Source organism: Pituophis catenifer, unplaced genomic scaffold, assembly GCF_029215685.1.
Source record: "Pituophis catenifer annectens isolate HBS135680 unplaced genomic scaffold, rPitCat1.0.hap2 SCAF_2, whole genome shotgun sequence".
Classification (NCBI taxonomy): domain Eukaryota; kingdom Metazoa; phylum Chordata; class Lepidosauria; order Squamata; family Colubridae; genus Pituophis; species Pituophis catenifer.
Window position 1 is genome coordinate 90,674,411 of NW_027256882.1, and position 18,872 is coordinate 90,693,282.

An 18,872-nucleotide genomic window follows, 5' to 3' on the forward strand; every position below is an offset into this window, starting at 1 on the left:
CTTGTCTCATTTTGGAAAATAAGGCATATACAAATGTAGGGAGTATGGCATGAGTTTTGAGATAATACAAGATGAGTGACTATTTATAGATGAGGTAATATATCCTGTGACTTGATTAATTAAAGTTTGAAAATCTTTTGAATATTCAAAATTTCCCAACTTTGGCAGGGCAGCATATAAACCAGCATTTCTCAAATTTGACATCTTTAAGATAAGAGAACTTAAAGTCCCAGAATTCCTCAGCCAGCCATGCTGGGTAAGAATTTGAGGAGTTGAAGTCCATCCATCTTAAAATTGCCAAGGTTGAGAAACACTGATTTAGACCGTGTCCTGTTAATATGGATATATCTATGACATTTCTGATAAATCTATTGCAGCACAAATGTGTACGTGCATGTAGATAGAATTTTGTCATGTCTTACAGCTATAATATGAAAATAAATCCTTATTGGGCTCACTGAAATTGAATTCCAAATCAGTGAATATTACATAATTTATATATCTTCATCTATGAGGATGTTCAGAGGGCAGGAGCCACAGCAGAAAAGGCTTTTCTTCTGGATTTAAATTTAGATGTGATCCATGACTTTATTGTTACGATAACATTCTTTGAGTTGTAACTATTTTTCTCCTTGGGTATGCCCATCCAAAATAAAAAGAGTTGGCAACAGAAAGGCTTGTGAACCAGATCCATGAAATGATTTGTGATTAAGAATACTGTCGTACATGATTTTACTGTAACACAGTTGGGTGACTACAGCAAAGAGAGTCAGATTGGTGTAGTAGTTAAGGTACAAAACTAGAAATGAGAAGAGCATGAATTCCAATCCTGCCTTAAGCACAAAGGCAGCTGAGTGGGCAGGTCACTTTCTCTCAGCCCTCAGAAGCTGTCAATGGCATACCATTTCTGGAAATTTTGCCAAGAGAGCTGCAGGGACTGCTCTAAGCAGTTGTTGAGTTGTTGAGACTGATTTGAAGGTGCACACATGCACATGCACATACACAACACCATAGAGTAAACCTGTGTAATGCATTTGATGTCAAAGAATTGTAACTATGAACCAAATGAATAAGATGGGGAGGAGAGGTGCATGCAATCTAAAAACTACCTACAACCCAGGTGGCCTTTCCACACATGCATACTCCCCCACATGCTGAATGAGTGCCTTATTTTCACCATACAAAGGCTCTTCTCTGATGCTAACCTAAAGGAGACATAAAGAGAGATGTTACCAGTCTGAGGCTGAATCTTATGACTTCATTGAGGGACTCAAAAGAATTATCTTGCCCCACAGGCACTTGGTAGCTAATTTTAAACTAAATTAGAAACATTTTCCCAGTTCCCAATAAAATGGACTGTGAGCAAAGTGATGCTACTCCTCCTTGTGATGAAGTCATCAACTTCATCACAACTTCATCACACCTCTACCTACCCCCAAATTGCCAGCCAGCATGTCCAGTGGTGGCATTGGCTGGGATTTCCAGGAACTGCAATTTCACCATAACTGGAAGACATCAATTTGGGTAATTTATTTTTATATTTTGCAGAACAAATGTCTGTTTGTATCCTTACATTCGTAAGATTGCTGACTTGGCTCAGCAAAAATTGACTTGTAGCAATCAAATGAATACTTGTTATAAGGATAGTAATGGAGAGATGATGGAACTGTTGAGGTCTTTGCTTGCATGTGTTTGCATGATTTTTTTATCCTTCTCTACTGGTAATCAAGTAAAGAATAAAAGCAGCTGTGACTCTGTTCTTTTCCACCTTTTACTCAGAGGGCCGAAATTCAAATTTCTGATGTTTTTCTAGTATCATGCCTGTAATTATAAAATAATTTTATTTTCTAACAGCAGCTAAAATATGAAAAAGTTCAAACGCTATTTTGAGCTTTTCTGTAACATTTTTGGCTATTTATTTCAAGATGATTTCTGAAATGCAAAGTTTTTAGATCTTCAATATTGAAGTTAGTTTGGGCTTTTCGTTTCAGAAACAAACTATTTTATCTGGATTAGTGCATATACTACAATGTCACAATAGAATTTCCTTGGTTTATGGTTTAATTTATGTGTTAAGTCGAGTAATATGATTTATTCAGTAAATTGTGACAATGTAAAGTGTGAATATGGCCTTTTTTCTTCATGTAGCTTTGAGCATCGGTTTAATTCATAATTTATTAAGTGTTTATCCTGTAATAAAACTGTCTTTTAAGTGCTATGTGACTTGATTTTGTCTGTGTATGTACATTTGACATACACTGCTTTTCAAAAATTACAGAAAATACTGCATTAAGGAAAGCATACAGTGACTATCCATCTATATATCTAAATCTTATCATTAAAGGATGTGGAATAGAGAGATATTCCAATTCTAATTCATAACGCTAAGACAGCCTTTGTTACATTGGTTGTGGATAGGGCTTGTTGGTGATTTAGTTTAAATTCCAAAATGGTGCTTCAGAGTACATAGAGGTATTCTGTTCACACCTTTACATACCGTATATACTCGAGTATAAGCCAACCCGAATATAAGCCGAGGCACCTAATTTTACCACAAAAAACTGGGAAAACTTATTGACTCGAGTATAAGCCTAGGGTGGGAAATGCAGCAGCTACTGGTAAATTTCAAAATAAAAATAGATACCAATAAAATTACATTAATTGAGGCATCAGTAGGTTAAATGTTTTTGAATATTTATTTCAAAGAAAAACAGTAAACTAGTTCTGTAAGTGCATAGTGTAACTAAATTACACAAGACAGTGTAGTATAAATACCAAAAATAATTCAATAACAATTTAATCTGATACATTGGGTTAAGTGATATAGGACTTGATCTAATTTCAGGCAAGTTTAAGCCTCTGTTAAGAAATACCTGCATTCTCTCTCTCCCTTCCTTTTTCTTTTTTTCTCTCTTTCTTTCTTTGTCTCTTTCTTTCTTTCTTTCTCCCTCCGTTTCTCCTCCTCATCTGGCATTCTTAGAGCTCCACTATTGATTAGTTTAGCTTGAGCAAGGATAGCTAGCAGCCAGCCTATTACAATAAGCTCTCAACTCAAGTTAGAGTGCACCTGGGGATCTCCCTAAACAGTGAGGATTTCTTTGTTTCTTTCTCCCTTGAAGCCACCCCCTCCCCCAGCCCGTTTTGGCTTCCAGGGGGCTGCAGGGAGTTTTGCTAGGCACCCCCCCATGCCCCATTTTCGCCTTACCAAGCCTCCCTGCAGCCCCTGGAAGCCAAAACAGGTTGCAGGAAAAAAGGCATTTTTTTTCTCATTTGAATATAAGCTGAGGGGAGCTTTTTTCAGCATAAAAAATGAAAAATACATTCTTGTTTTGATTCCATAAGAGATGTTTTGGAAACATCTTTAGTAACTCATTTATCTTTCAGACTATAATAAGCCTGTGCAAAAAAAATATCCTTTTTCTCAACACACACAGTGGGGATGAGTTTAATATCTATTGGCTGTGGTAAAACAAAAAGCACCACTCAAATCAAGCACAATACATGTGGTATTCTGTATTCTCTATTTTAAAAGCAATGTGTGTAAATGCACACTGTATTTTCCTAGGTATATCTAGATGCTGCCTTAGGCATATCTAGATGCTGGTTTGAGGTGGCCTCTGGGTAATAATAGAGGTCTTTGTGCGTTCGTCTTCTATGTTGCGTCTCTGAACATCTAGTGGTATAACAAATGACCTTCCTAAGACAACTAATAAATATGAGAGGAGATGCTTGGTGCAAGATGGACTGAAGGGCATTAATGGAAAATATTGTTTCTCAATCCAGTCCCTTTCATTGTTTTAGATGGCAGCTCTTGTCATACCTAGGCAATGCGCTCTTGCCAACTGATCATTAATTTGTAGTTCAATACATGTAGAAAACATCTAGAAGTTGTCTGCCCCACTGAGTAGTCTTTGGATAACATTTCATTTGGGTTTAACTTGATAGCCTACCTTTTCACAAAGAATTTAGCATTGTCTATTCTCCTAATAGGCTGCGGAATGGTCCAGGAATGGGTTGATACAGTCTAATCTGCCTGGAGACTGAGTCATAATCTTTTGGCCACGCCTCCATGTCTCTCTGTCAGGCCCCAGTTTTCGACTCAGTCGTCTGACAGAGACATCTTTGGCAGTTGCTCTTCAATCAATCCATTCCTGGACCATTTCAACATCAGGTTTATTACAATTTATTGCAGGCTTGCATGCTGGCCAGATCAGCCTTGGTTGGTAATGTTGCCGCTGCCCTTGGGGGGGCCTGTTAGGTCTTCTGGCCTTGGCCAGATACCTAGGCCATCATCATACAACTAAAAGGAGCACCCCCCAAGCCCCTCTGCAGCAAGACTCCTAAACCGCTGACACAGCTGCTGCTCTCCAGAGCCATGTGGTGTACGGCAGTCCCTTGCAAGCACCGCCATCACCATTAATCCTAGCCTCGTGACAAGGCTTTACAGCTGAGAGGTGGCTCTCAGGCCCGCCGCCACTGCAACTGCTGCTCTCCGGAGCCTCGCAGCATGCCTTTAAGCCTGAGCAGCTGTTTTTTTCTCCCAACCTCACCGCTGCCGCCGCTACTCTCCTGAGTCGCACAGCAAAGCTGGTCAGCTGGTCAGTGGCTCGCAGTGCCACTTCCTCTTCAGCCATCGTTGCCACTGCTGCTGCTCTCCCGAGCCATGCAGCATGGCTCCTCAGCTGGGAGGTGGCTCTTCAAGTGCCCCCATTGCTGTCGCCGCTCTCCAGGACCCCACAGTGAAGAGGATCGATCGCTGAGGCCCTCATCGGCCTGCTGGGTGGCACACCCTTCTCCTCCCAGCATGCATCGCGAAGCCGCCTCCGCCTCTGTAGTGGCCATTTTGTCTTTTGTCTTCTGCAGCCACACAAGGGCGACCTACTACGTAGGAGCACCAATCAGCCTCAGGCTGCACCCTTGGCGACTATTGCCATTGTCTGAGTGGGCCCAGAGAAAGAGGGGGCCTTAGGAGCTGGCACTTACTCTGGGTAAGCTGCCCTGTGGCAGATTGAAGGTCTGTCTTGAGTGAGCTGGTCAATTTGGTCTCCCAAAGTGACCGCTACCATCTTCTGTCTCCACGGGCACTCCAGCCTATTGAGCCAGTCAAAATGGCGGAGGTCCCTAGGCCTCAAACCACTCCTGAGGCATCCATCTGCAGAAAGACTTCCTGCAAGTCTAAACATGGCCACAAAGCCTCTCAACTCTCCAGTACAGAACTTAAGGACTTAGAACAGAGACAGAGGGCCTTGGAAAAGCAATTTTCAATGGCAGAATGGAGACAAGCTCAATTGGAAACCCTGTCACAATTTAGTGTTCAGTCTGTTTCCCATCAACCACAACATGAATTGACCGCCCCCTCACCCCGGGCCTCACTCCCAGAGGGCGCAGGTGGCCTTTCCCCAGGTCCAACCCTACCAACTCCACAGGAGCAGGCTACTAACCAGGAGTGTTCTAAGAAGCGGCATCCTTTTGCATGTTCCCCCCAGGCGGAGAACCCCAAGATTACTCCTGTTCTGGAGTCTTTTGAACTCCAACTGGGTGAATTACCAGATAGAATCCAATTATTGGTCTCCAGAGCCATATTGCTGCAGGCATTCATAGCCACTGCTCTACCTCCCTGGTCTCAGAATATCTTAGCAGGCAGGCTCACACATTGCCTTCAGCTAGTCTGACAGACCCCTTCCCATCGCTCATCCTCCCACTCGGGGGGCAGTGTTGACCTGGTATCGGGGGAGGAGACTCAGAGAGACCCTGATCTCTCAGATGATGAGGAAGGAGTCCTTCTGGACACCCCAGCTTTCACAGGGCTCTTCCCTTCTGGCTTTTCAAGTCCTTGTTACACAAGGCTACGGCCGATTTACAGGAGGACGAGCCCATAGTACAGCCCCCTGCCCCAGGGTGGGCCAGTGTCTAAACAACTATTCATCCCGGCTGCCAAGCTTTTCCTGGATGTTGTCCAGAACCAGTGAACCAATCCTGCCTCCCTGCCAACTCCCAGTGGAACAGGTAGAAGACACTATAATATGGCACTGGTCTTTAGTCACTTCCTGCAGGTCCCATCGGTGGACGGTCCGGTTGCGACCTTGTTATCCTCTTCGTCTTACATGGCAGGGGATCCTTCTGAAAACCTAAGACCCGAGGATAGGAAATTCGATTTATTCTTCAGAAAGACACACCAGGCAACCGCTTGGGTGATTAATGCCGCTACCGTGGGGTCTTTCTTCAATTGTTCCACCATCTTATGACTGCAACAACTCCAATCTAGATTGCCACGCTCCGAGGCCCGGCTCCACCAGGACCTCAATAAAATCCTTGCCGCCACACAATTCTCAGCTGACACGACAATTGTGCCCTGGGCTCGACTTCACTTGCAGAACCTCCAATGGTTCCTGCTACTGTTCCAACGGGCCAAGGTGTCAAACTCCCGGACCCCGGTTCAGGTCCCTCTATGTTGTGGTCCGCCAGCAGCCTGCGGAGTTGGCAGCGGAGTTGGAAAGCGATGAGTTTGAGGAAGAACATGGACCAGTCCTGGAGGCTGGGAAAGGGCTGGATGAGGGCTCTGCTTCGGAGGCAAAGATGGGGCCAGGACCACCAGGGAGTGAGGTACGGACTCCAGAGCCTCCAGAGACTGATAGAAGTGAGGCAGAGGAACAGGAGGAACTGTTCTTAATGAACACATGAGAAGAGCTGCCAGAAGAAAAGAGCAGCTCAAGCAAAGAGGACAACTCGGGAGTAGGGCCAAGAGATGATTGGCCCCTCCCATAAGACTTAAAACAGACCAGCAATGGCGTTTGGGCTTTGCCGGAAAACAATGTTGGTAGCTTCGTCTTCTTCATCTACGTCTTGCATTTATTTTTGTATCTGTGACTTCTGAATGTTTGGCAAGAAAGGCCTTTGGCAGTTGGCCTAATTGGATCAAGGTTTGCGATAAGACTGAGGAATTTGTGTTGGGAGGAATTTGCTTTAATTTAGTTGAAAGATGCTCGGAATGAAGTAATTCTCAGCTGTTCGAATAAAGTTTGTTTGTTTTTTCACTGATTGATTTTCCTACTACTTACTTGGGCCTGGGTCACAACACTCCAGTGGTCTGATGTTCCCTCTGATGGTGGACGTCCCCTGCCCTGGACAAAGGGACAGTGTTCAAGGAACCCCGGAGGATCTCCATCACGTCAGACGCCAGCTTCTATGGCTGGGGAGCTCACCTCAACCACCATGTGGTGCAAGGTCGCTGATCCCCCCAGGACCTTGCCCACAATATCAATTGGTTCGAGCTGAGGGCGATCCACCTGGCCCTAAGACACTATCGTCTACTAGTGCGAGGCTGACATGGCCTCGTTCTTACGGACAACACTTTTTTTTTTTTTTTTTAATTTGATTTATATGCCGCCCTTCTCCGGAGACTCAGGGCGGCTTACAATGCTTTAAGCAATAGCCTTCATACTTTTGTATATTTTTATACAAAGTCAGCTTATTGCCCCCACAAACTGGGTCCTCATTTCACCTACCTTAGAAAGGATGGAAGGCTGAGTCAACCTTGAGCCTTGGAGAGATTCGAACCAGCAGAAATTGCAGGCAGCTGTGTTAATAACAGGGTGCACTAAACCCTTGTACTATCAAGGCTCTTTGCTACACTGTGGCAAAGGCACACGTCAACTGCCAGGGCGGTACCAGATCAAGGCGCCTCATGGAGGAGGCCCTCCGCTTTGGGCGGTGGGCAGAAATAAATGTTCTCTCCCAGAAGACGGAACACATTGTGGGCTCTTCAAACGCTCAGGCGGACTTCCTGAGTAGGACCACGGTGGACAACGCCGAATGGCGTCTTCACCCCGATCTCTTCCTGGACATCTGCTCCCACCTCGGCTAGCCTCTGGTGGACTTATTCGCCTCTTGCCTGAATGCACACCTTCCTTGCTACATCTCGAGGTTTCCAACCCAAGGGGCAGAGGGAACCAATGTGCTCCACTGCGACTGGCTTCCTGGCCTGCTCTACGCCTTCCCGTCCCTACCCCTGATCCCAGGGGTGATCCACAAGATCATCTTGGAAGGGCGGAGGTGATCCTAGTGGCCCCGGAGACCGTGGTTTGCGGATCTCGTCGCTCTTTCCATCTCACGACCTTGGAGAATTCCCTCATGGAGGATCTCTCTCAGCCAGGGGGTCCTATTCCATCCGGAGCCTCAGTGGCTCCAACTGACCACCAGGCACTTGAAGGGGTCCTCCTGAGTGGGATGTCTTCTCGGATAGGGTCATCCGGACCTTTCATCCGGATACGAAGCAGTCCACCATCCGGATCTACAACTCCACCTGGCAGTTATTTTCTATCTGGTGCGCTGTGCGCCACATTAACCCTATCTCAGCTTCTGTTCCACAGTTTCTTCAGGACGGCCTCAACAAAGGACTGGCTCACAACACCATCAAACGGCATGTGGCTGCCCTCTTCACTGTCCTGTCAGGCTTGGACAGGGAGCCACTCGCTCATCACCCCGTCACCCGCAGGTTCCTCCCGGGTGCCAGTAATCTGCGACCTCCGGTTGTACACTGCTATCCCACTTGGGATTTGCCTAAGATCCTGCGGGCCCTGACGGAACCTCCCTTTGAGCCTCTGAGAACGGTGAGCCTCCATCATCTCACCCTTAAGGTGGTCTTCCTGGTGGCCATTATATCCGCAAGGCGCATATCCGAACTAGCGGCTCTTTTAGTAAGAGCTGACCTATGCATATTCCATCTGGATAAGGTAATCCTATAGCACGACCCCTCCTTCATTCCCAAGATTAACTCCTGGTTTCACCGTGCCCAGGAGGTCACCTTGCCTAACTTTTGTCCTCGGCCTACCCGTGCCTTCGAAAAAAAGTGGCATACCTTGGATGTGCAGTGAGCCCTCAAGGTGTACATTACACATACTGTGCCCTCCAGGAAGTCCGAGGCTCTCTTGGTCTCTTTCCAGCCGATGTCGATTGGCACCAAAGTGTCCTCTTCGACTGTAGGTTGCTGGATCAGGGCGTGCATCACCTGGGCATATGAGACGCATGCACTGCCACCACCTATATGCATTACTGCACATTTTACTTGTAGTGTAACGACCACCGCTGCTTGGGCCACACAAGCCTCCCTTGAGGAGATTTGCAGGGCGGCTACCTGGACCACTCCTTCTTCTTTCATCAGGCATTATAAGCTGGATGTCTTCGCCTTTGTGGAGACATCCTTCAGGAGAATGGTCCTTCAGCAGGTACACTTAGCCATGGGTGCTCCAGGCCCATTGGCTTACCGCACTTAGGACAGCCAGGCTTTGGTATGTCCCATTCCGCAGCCTATTAGGAGAAAGAGCATTGGTCCTACCTAAACACCAGTTCTCTTCAGCTGCAGAATGAACCAGATCCACCTGTCATTGCCTGGAGCTGGGGCTTTACTAAATCCACTGGGTCAGGTAAATCATTGCAGTGATCCAGCTGATGCAAATTATAGCAATAGCACTTATATACCGCTTTACAGCTCTCTCTAAGCGATTTACAGAGTCAGCATATTGCCCCCAACAATCACGGTCATTTTACTGGCTTTGGAAGGATGGAAGGCTAAGTCAACCTTGAGCTGGTGAGAATCGAACCGCCAAACGTTAGGCAGCTGGGAGTCAGCAGAAGTAGCTTGCAGTACTGCATTCTAACCACTGCTCATAATTATTTGCAATACATTATGCCCTGCAAATTATGTATGACACAAATGTTGTAAATCTGTGATGACATCAATATGCAGATAATAACATTATGTTATTTCCTATATACAGTGTCCAGAAAACCAAGGGAGGGAATAGACAGACTGAGATACGTTGATATATTGTTTATATTAGGATTATTTTAAAAATGTTCAGAATATTTTCACCTTATAATGATAAGCGAATTTAGTAACACTCATTGATAACATCAACAAAAAGATACTCAGTTAAATGTTTTCTTAAATGGCTCTTAAACTTGCAACTGTATTTGTGTGTTCTAAAATGTTGTAAAGAGAATAGTTGATTTGTGCTATCAATTAAAACTTCAAAATGTGGCACAAATTATTTGTGTGCACGCTCTTGTGCAAAATTTAAAAATAGTGGATGGGTGTTAGGCTTTGACCATTACATTAACCATTTGCTCCTAAATAAGGCAATCTTTTTCAAATAGTAGAATAGTAGAATGAGGAACACTTTAGCAAAGCCACGCCTGTGTTAATGAATCAGCTCAAAAGCTTTGTGCTGGGCAGGGATTTTTAGAATTTGAGGGAGGCTGAAATAGAAATTTTTATTTCAACCCTGACTTTTTTATTCTTATGAGATTTGTTCAAGGCCGCATTCAGAAACTCCCTCCCCACACTCTTTCATCTCATCTCACCTATGGTGTTCAAGCATTTGGTATATTTGTGAGTCATTTTCTGACTTCAGTAGGGCTGGGGGTGTGAAAAACAAGTCAAGTCTTACGAGTGCCTTTGGACATTTGTATGGACCACTTGCCCTGCAGTGCCTTTAACCAAGCACATCCTGAAGTGCCATTTTGGTTTCAAATCTGAAATGCTGCATAGTTCTATTGCCTGTTGCAGCAAAGGGGAGTTCTAAACAGAGTTATGGTTAGGAAGCTGCTTCCTGTTTTCTCCTTCAGTGCAAGAATCTGATAAAGCATAAATAGCGTGGTCTCTCTCGAAATTGAATGTGGCTTATAAAATGGTGGTAGAAGTAATGTTTCCTTCAGCAGCTGCTACTGCTGAATAACTTTGTTCTGGTTCTTATTTACAGATAAGGGCAATAACAAGTAAGAGCAAAGGATAAAATAGTTTTTAAATATTTGCAGCTTGTAAAGGGGGTAGTGCTTTATATTCTGTTCCTGGGTCAGATGAGGCAATTGATTGGGTAACAAAGAGAGAAGGGTTGCTGGAGTAAGATCTGTGGATTTCTTGGTCAAAGTGAAAGGGGATTTAAAAAGAGGTTTAATTAGCTCAATTTATCACCATTAGAAAAACACCCTAAGACAGGGGTCTCCAACCCCCAGTCCATAGCCTGGCACTGGTCTGCAGCATGCGAGAAACCAGCCACTCAAAGATGCAAAGCGAAGCCCCATCCATGGGATGCAGGCAGCACACAAAACCAGCCCCCGTCTGGTCTGCGGAAAAACCTCTCCACAGAACCGGTTGGGGATCACTGAGCTAGGAGACTGTATACAGCTAATAACATCAGCAGATGCTTCTCTGTTGAGGCCATTGACTGATGAAACCAATTTGTTGATTTCCCTCATTATTCTTCCATATCAGTTTTGCTGTGAAAAGCACTAGTGGGTTTTAACAAGATCCCTGATTAAATAAGTTACTATAAAATTCCTTTTTCTGAACTACCGGTGATTATGGCTCAGTGTTCACACTTCCTCGTCTAAATGTTGTTTGTAATTTTAAAAGTTTGAGAATTCTTCAGCAGTGAAACCTGTACTCTGGACAAAGAAAATCTAAATTCTGCATTTTACCCAAGTATTACAAAGGCAGAAAATTAACAAGATATATTTCAAAACTGCTTCTTCTGATTGTGGAAATGATATAAGAGGTATTTTATTTATTTTTATCCTGCCTTTATTATTTTTATAAATATCTCAAGGTGGTGAACATACTTAATGCTCTTTCCTCTTCCCCACAACAATAGAATGTATATCACTGCAGCCATTAATAATTACAGCTTAAGCTTAATTACAACATATAGCTGTGTGTTTGTGAGGATTAAAGATGAATTTCTCAAGACTATCTATAGCATATCTGTTCTCTTTTGTGCCCCATGTAAAGTTTTCCTTCTGCATTCTTCTGAAAACTGTTTGAGCGCAGTGAAATTGGCTAAACCAAGAATGTTGATTAAAACTGGAGGAACTGCTTTCTTTTAATTATTTTCATTATTTCACAAAAAGTTCCCAAGACTTTAAGCAGGAAAACACCGAGGGAATGTCATTTTGCACCAGGCTCAACCCAAACATTTTCCAAACCTAGAAGACTGAAATCTTTTTATTGGACTCAGAGAGTCTTTTTTAATTTAGATTGGACACCTGTAAATATTTATTTAACAGATTTGTATTTTCCAATTTAATTCTGAATCATGTAGGTGTATACAAAGCAGTATAAAACAGTAAAACATTTATGCTTAATATAAACATTAAAACATCCATGGTAAATAACTGCAATATTTTATGTAAACTATCTACAGTACTCATACATGAGCATTTGCATTTGTGGGGCAAAATGGAGTTGAAAATCTTCTCTGCAATCTAAACTAAGCCAGGGAATTTTTAACAGGTGATAATGGAATTCACTCCTTCTAATTCTTTTACTGGACTGGGAAATTTAGGTTATGGGAAGTCATGTATGTCTGCAGCAGCAGATGCTCTCTCCAGGAGTCTGCATTCAGGAAATATTGGAACTTGATGTAACCTCTAGTTTGAACCACCAAGGAGAGGGGGATTTGAAGACATCCAATAAATGACTCTAAAGTCACTTTGAAAAGTATTAATCTGGGCAGCAATTGTTTGCCAAGGTTGTTATGGTGAACTGAAAATTGCTTAACACATTGTAAGCCGCCCTGAGTCTCCGGAGAAGGGCGGCATATAAATCAAATTAAAAAAAAAAAATTGCTGCTGTTGAGAGGAGTGGGTGATACGGTAGATGTCCTTTGTGCTATACTTGTGCTTACCTGAGAGGTGCAAGGATGGGTGTTAGGAATGTTGATGTAATTAGATCTTGATTTCATCTAATAAAGCACTCCTTAGGATATTAAGTAAAAGGGAGACATTAAAATCATTGGATGCAGAATAGCTATGCCTGTTGTGTAAATTTATACTCAAGGTTTTGAAATGGAAAACATTTTAGCGGATTTTGGGAACTCTTAGCTAAAAATACAGATCATTATTTTGTGGAATCTAGTTTGTTTTAAAAATATATGTCTTTTTTGAGTTCTAAACCATACTGACTAGTGTCAGTACTCAATGACAGCAGTTTGGTGATTACCCCTCTCCCCTTAAGCTTTATTTGTATGCAATTGTATGCTACATATTTGCAAGATTGTAAGTGGTTTATAAATCATAAAACTACAAAATATTCATTTTGGATAGTGAGACAATGTCTGTTCAATCTGAAACCATTTATGGGAGGAAGCTCTCTTGCATTTCATGAGTCTTACTTCTAAGTCAATATGCATCAGAATGTATTATTATTGAAATTGTCACTGCATGAATTTACAGATTAACATTCATATCTCTTGCATTATGCCAAATAAAATATTAAGAGTGAAAAACTCCTCTACCAAAAATGTTGAGAACATGAAAATATGAAAATTCTGTTCCTGACTAAGGAGATTAATATGTTATCTATATACTTCCTCTAAGCCAGCGGTTCTCAACCTGGGAGTCGCGACCCCTTTGGGGGTCGAACGGCCATTTCACAGGGGTCGCCAAAGCCCTCTCTCGCCCCCCCCACGCCTTCACTCACCCTCATCCTCTGCCTCTGTTGGATCGCTGTTTGCTTACCCCGCCCACTCCCTATCTATTGCTGCCTCCGGAGTCCCAGCTGATGGCTAGAGGGAAAAAAACTTCAAATTCTTGCCGCGGGGCTTCAAAGAGCTAGCTGCAAAGAGGTAAATTCCTGGAGCAAATTTGTTTCCCCCTAGCTATGCTGAAAAAGCGAAATTGAAAGTAAAGAAGGGTCTTTGCTGCAACGTGACAAAATGAGGCAGAGAGATTTCTTTTTCTTTTTTCTCACCAAAAAAGGTAGGTGCAAAACTGCAAACAATGGGAAATTTAGGGCAAAAGAGGAGGTTCAAGATTTTAAAACACAAAAGAAAAAAAGCTCTATTTAACTAGGGAATTGTAATAATTGAGATACTATTAATTGTATATTGTGTTGAAAGCAGAAATGGTTAAGTTGTGGTTTGGAGGAATATATGGGGGAAATTATTTGGTTTATTATTATTGGTAAATATAATTAATTGATTTGTAAGAAATTGGATTGCATGGAAATAATTGGAATATTCATGTTCATATTGATTAATATACAAAAAAGATAGTTATATAACTAATTGATTTATATTAAAATGTTGAATTTGTATTAAACAACTGTATTACATAATTACATAATTAACCAATGTGAGGATGGATACAAAAATAGATGACAATGCGAAGGGGTATAATATAGAATAGAAGGGAAAAATTGAATTTGATTAAGATTAGAGATGAGGATGAAGGGTAATATTGGTTTTTTTAAAAAATAGATGAGGAATAAATATGGTAAAAAGGAAATATAGAAATTGTAAATTTAATTGAAATGACTAAACACTGTGTTGGAAGAAATATCCTTTTGGGTTCTGCTGCAAGTGGGGAAAAAGACACTGGAAACATGGAGACTGCTTGGAAAGATGGTTTAATGGTGGACAGGATCACATGGCTTGAGTTCCTGAACAGAAAAGGGGCAGATACAGTAAATCCTAGGGTTTTTATGCTCTCTCTGGCTTTGCATTTCTTGGGGCCCCGAAAGAGTATCCTGATTGGTTGTCAGACTCCCAGGGGGTGGGGGTCTTAGCTAGCCTTGCTGGCTGATGGTCACATGTGCTTCCCAGGTCACATGCTTCCCAGGTCACATGTGGTGAGTTTCGGTTGCTAGATGGGGTCCATTGTGTTAGTTTCTGTTGCTATTGTGTTGCAAATGTCCTTTGACAAAGGATTGACTTTCTGCCTCTGGCCCATTAACAAAGGGTGGGGGGCAGAAAGGTGGGAACTGCTTTGTCTGTAAAATATGCTTCTCCATTTCTCATCCAGGGAAATATAATATTCTGCCTTTTTAATATTTCCCAAAATATTTCATTTTGGAAAGGGGTGGGTGCTAACCTCCTACAACTGTTTAAATTTGTGAACCGGCCAAATACTCTGTTCAAAGAAAATACGTTGTATGTTTGTATGTGTGTTTCTAATTATTGCTATTTATTGCTATTTGTTCTCTTTTATTCTTTAAAGTTTAACAATTCATTCTTTATCTTAATATCTTTATATTTGTTTGGGGTTGGCTTTCTTCCCTTTCATCTTTTTTATTGTACAGCAATCTTTCTCCTCAAACCTACCACCTCTGTCTTTTCTTTTCTTCTTATTTTCTCTTCCCCCCCCCTCTTCTTCTCCCTACTTCCTCTTTCTTTCTCCTCCTCTCTTCCTCCCTCTCTTACCCTCACTCCTACTCTAATTTCCCTTCCCTTCCTTCATCCCTCTCTATTGCTGTATCCTTTTATGCACAGGGACTACTCAGAGGGCTGAAAAAGTTATTTTTGACTGGTTCTCACACTTTTGACCAGTCCTCGAATTTACGACTGTTCTCACATTTTAGTTTTTTGCCCTATCTTATACCATGTTGAAGAGAAGCAGTTGTGAAATGAGTGACATGGTTGTTAAGAATGCTGCACAGGCATAAATGTGAGGATGGTCATAAGTGTGAGGACCAGTCAAAAGTGCAAGCACCTGTCAGAAATGACTTTTTTCAGCCCTCTGAGTAGTCCCTATACACATAACCATGGCCACCCGGTCACATGACCAGCTAGCCATGCCCACCCAGTCACATGACCTCCAAGCCACGCCCACAAAATAAGCCACGCCCACAGAACCAGTAGTAAAAAAATTTAGAACCCACCCCTGGTTGGGGGTCACCACAACATGAGGAACTGTATTAAAGGGTCGCGGCATTAGGAAGGTTGAGAACCACTGCTCTAAGCGTACTTACCAATCTTTTCCAGTCTGTATGACCAGTCTTCTTCCATGTGTTTGTATATTGCACAGATTAGCACCTCTTGCAGCCTAACTAGTTCAATGGCTATTTCATCTGCACTCATCTTTTTCTATTCAACAGCCAATCCATTGCCTCTCATACCATTTCTCACTTTCCAGTGGAGTCAGCCTCCTAAACATTTTCTTGCTACAAATGTTTCTGTCCTTCTAGAATGACATTTGTAAAGGAATCAGTTAGTAGTGCCTGTCAACCACCTTTATCCTCATTTGCCTTTTGTAGATCTCTTCAATACCTGCACTTCCATATTCCTATTATAACGGTAAATTTTCCTGTGACTTACCTGATATTTTAAAAGCATCTTTCCTTGTTTTTCACTGTGTTGTAACATTCTTAAAGGATTTTTTGTCTTTTCTTGCTTGATAGTTTGGCTGCCATATTTCCTTGCCACAGCAGTTTTTTACCCTACTGGTTTTCCTTTCCTGAAAGCCACTTCATTTTTTTTCTGAACTTCATTTTTTCTTTTTCTAATTCTAATCATGTATTAATCTGAATTTGATCTCATCTGTCAAATGATGTTTGCCTGTGGAATTTGTGAAAAAGTGCTAAAAATAAACATTTTTTCCTGCAAAACTAATTATCCATTGCAATTACCCTGTCTAAATCTTCTGGTAATTCCAGGTTTCATCTTTCAAACTTTCACCTTTCTTTCCAATAACCCATTACTTACCTTTTCCGGGCTTTGAATTGAGAAACTTCAGTGTTTTCCATGTAATTCATATATAATTAATACCACAAATTATTTGTTATTCCATTATAAAGTGGGACAGATCCTTAACAATATCCTGTTCTTAATATTACTGCTATTGCAGTTCTTAATGTGGTTTTATGCCATAAATCATTTCTCAACTAACTCGACCTGCTCATACCATCCAAGTTTTCTCATTCCTAAACATCAAATTTAGAATTATTTTGACAATTTTAGATTTTCCTTGGTTCAGTATCATAACAGATTGGGGAAGGCCTGTGCAATATAGATAAATGCTTCTCATATTTTGTCCCCCAGTTGTACTGGTCCTCATAAAATGTGGAAATGCCCTTTCAATATGAACAGTGACTACATGTCCTTGTGGCTTCAATTTGGCCACATCAACTTTCAGATATAACTATGAAATTTCAACATTTCCCCCCAATAAACCTTAAAAGTTTTGAAGTTTACAGGGAAGGATGACTTGACTAGGAGCTCATAGTCTTGCCAGCATCATTCTCAATGAAGATACTGGGTCCCCCCGAAATCCTCAAGAAGTAAAATCAAGTCTACAAAATATAATCCAGTTCTCCAACATGTGGTGGTTCCATCTACCATTGCACTTCAAGTTTTTCTCCTAAAGGAAAAAGAGCATTGCCTGCCTTTGTTAATCCAAAGTGCTGCCATAATACTTTATCAAATCAGAGCCTTGCTCATAATTGAGATTGTGGGACATCTTTTTGCTTATTTCTTCTCCTTGTTTTCATTGGATGGGTATTCAGAAATTGAAATTATACAAGAAGACTCTCCTTAGAAGCAGTCCTGGTTCTGGGTATCAAAAGACCAGAATCTTGCAGCATAAATAACAATTGCAATAACAATAGCACTTATATATTTATATGCCACCCCACAGTGCTTTACAAATGAATCAAAACATTTTTTTAAAAAAATGAATAGCGTCTGTTATCAGTTCTTCAGAGGGCATTGGTTATTATAATCCAAAAGTTATACTTTAATTTTTTAAAGTACCTCAGTCTTTGATAAGCTTTGCTTATCAAAGCTACCAGTAGTGAAGGAGTCACTGAAGCAAACTATTACCTCAAAGAGGAAAAAAATCACTTCATCTCTACATGACACAGTGCCTTGTTAAGACAAAACAAAGCCACTTCCCATAGCCCAAGTAAATTATTAGAAGTAACAAGTGTCCTCTTTTCAAAGCTCTCAGATTAATTAACATCACATACATTTCTTGTATCTTCTTCTCCAAATCAGGTAAAAAATGTTCCTTACTGCAACATGGTAAAAATCAGTATTTTAAAAAATCTTTTACATTGCAATAATCTTTTGAACTAAGAGATTTCTCTAGTGCAGTGAATCTTAAGATGCTCAATTGTTCTAATGTGTATATGTTGCTATTTAGACCAGCGGACAGCATGACAATACATGTGGTTTTATGGAAGATTTACTATATTCCTGGTTAATTTTTGACATGAAATATGTGATGAGAATTCTTGCTCATCAGAAAAATGGTTTTGGATACAAAATTATCAGGAGTCCTTAATGGAAGTTATACGGTAGTATTTTAAGTACTAATGGTGTTCCTAAAAGTTGCACTTAAATCTTGTCTACTATGTAGACAGTAGCATTTAGGGAGATGACAAACATATCTGATCAGTATACAGATAGTCTACTAAAAACTGAATGTCACAAAAACATTCTTATTCAGTCACAGAAAATAATTTGTTAAATAGAGGAAATTGTCAAGTATGCTTTGTCCCCTCTACTCCAATCTCCCCTATTAATGGGGAAAGTCTTTAGCAAAGCTCATTAGTTGATTTTGTGTTGTTGTTTTCAATTCTTGCAAAATCCTTGATATGCAGAATAGTTTTCTATCAGGCAGACCTGTAATATGGAATAGTATGGTCAACTGAATTTTTGACCATGGTTTGCTTTTTTTTGCTTCCTTTCTGTGAAGAATAATTTTCATTTTATAAAATTCATTTTTGTCTGTAATTGCACTTATAAAAATCAAATATTTTAATGAGATACTTGATTCTTGTGACAGACTTACTGGCTCCACCTCTTCTTCCAGAGGAGCAATCCAAGGCTGCCGGTATGCTTTGGTGCCAATAGAGCAAGCTGAGACTTATTCTGAATTTACTTAGATCCTGCCTCTTAGGCCAAAGACAGGATCAGTGTAGACAAGTCTAAATTGTTATTTTTCTGCTTTTGGTATTTTGTGTGTGTGTGTATTGTGTGTGAAGTTGCTAGAGGTGGAAGCACTATAACATGACTGTTGACAACTGACATAACTGGAGGCAACCCAAATCCTTTTGATATGCAAGAAAGAAATCCAAAATGGTATTTCTTTTGCTG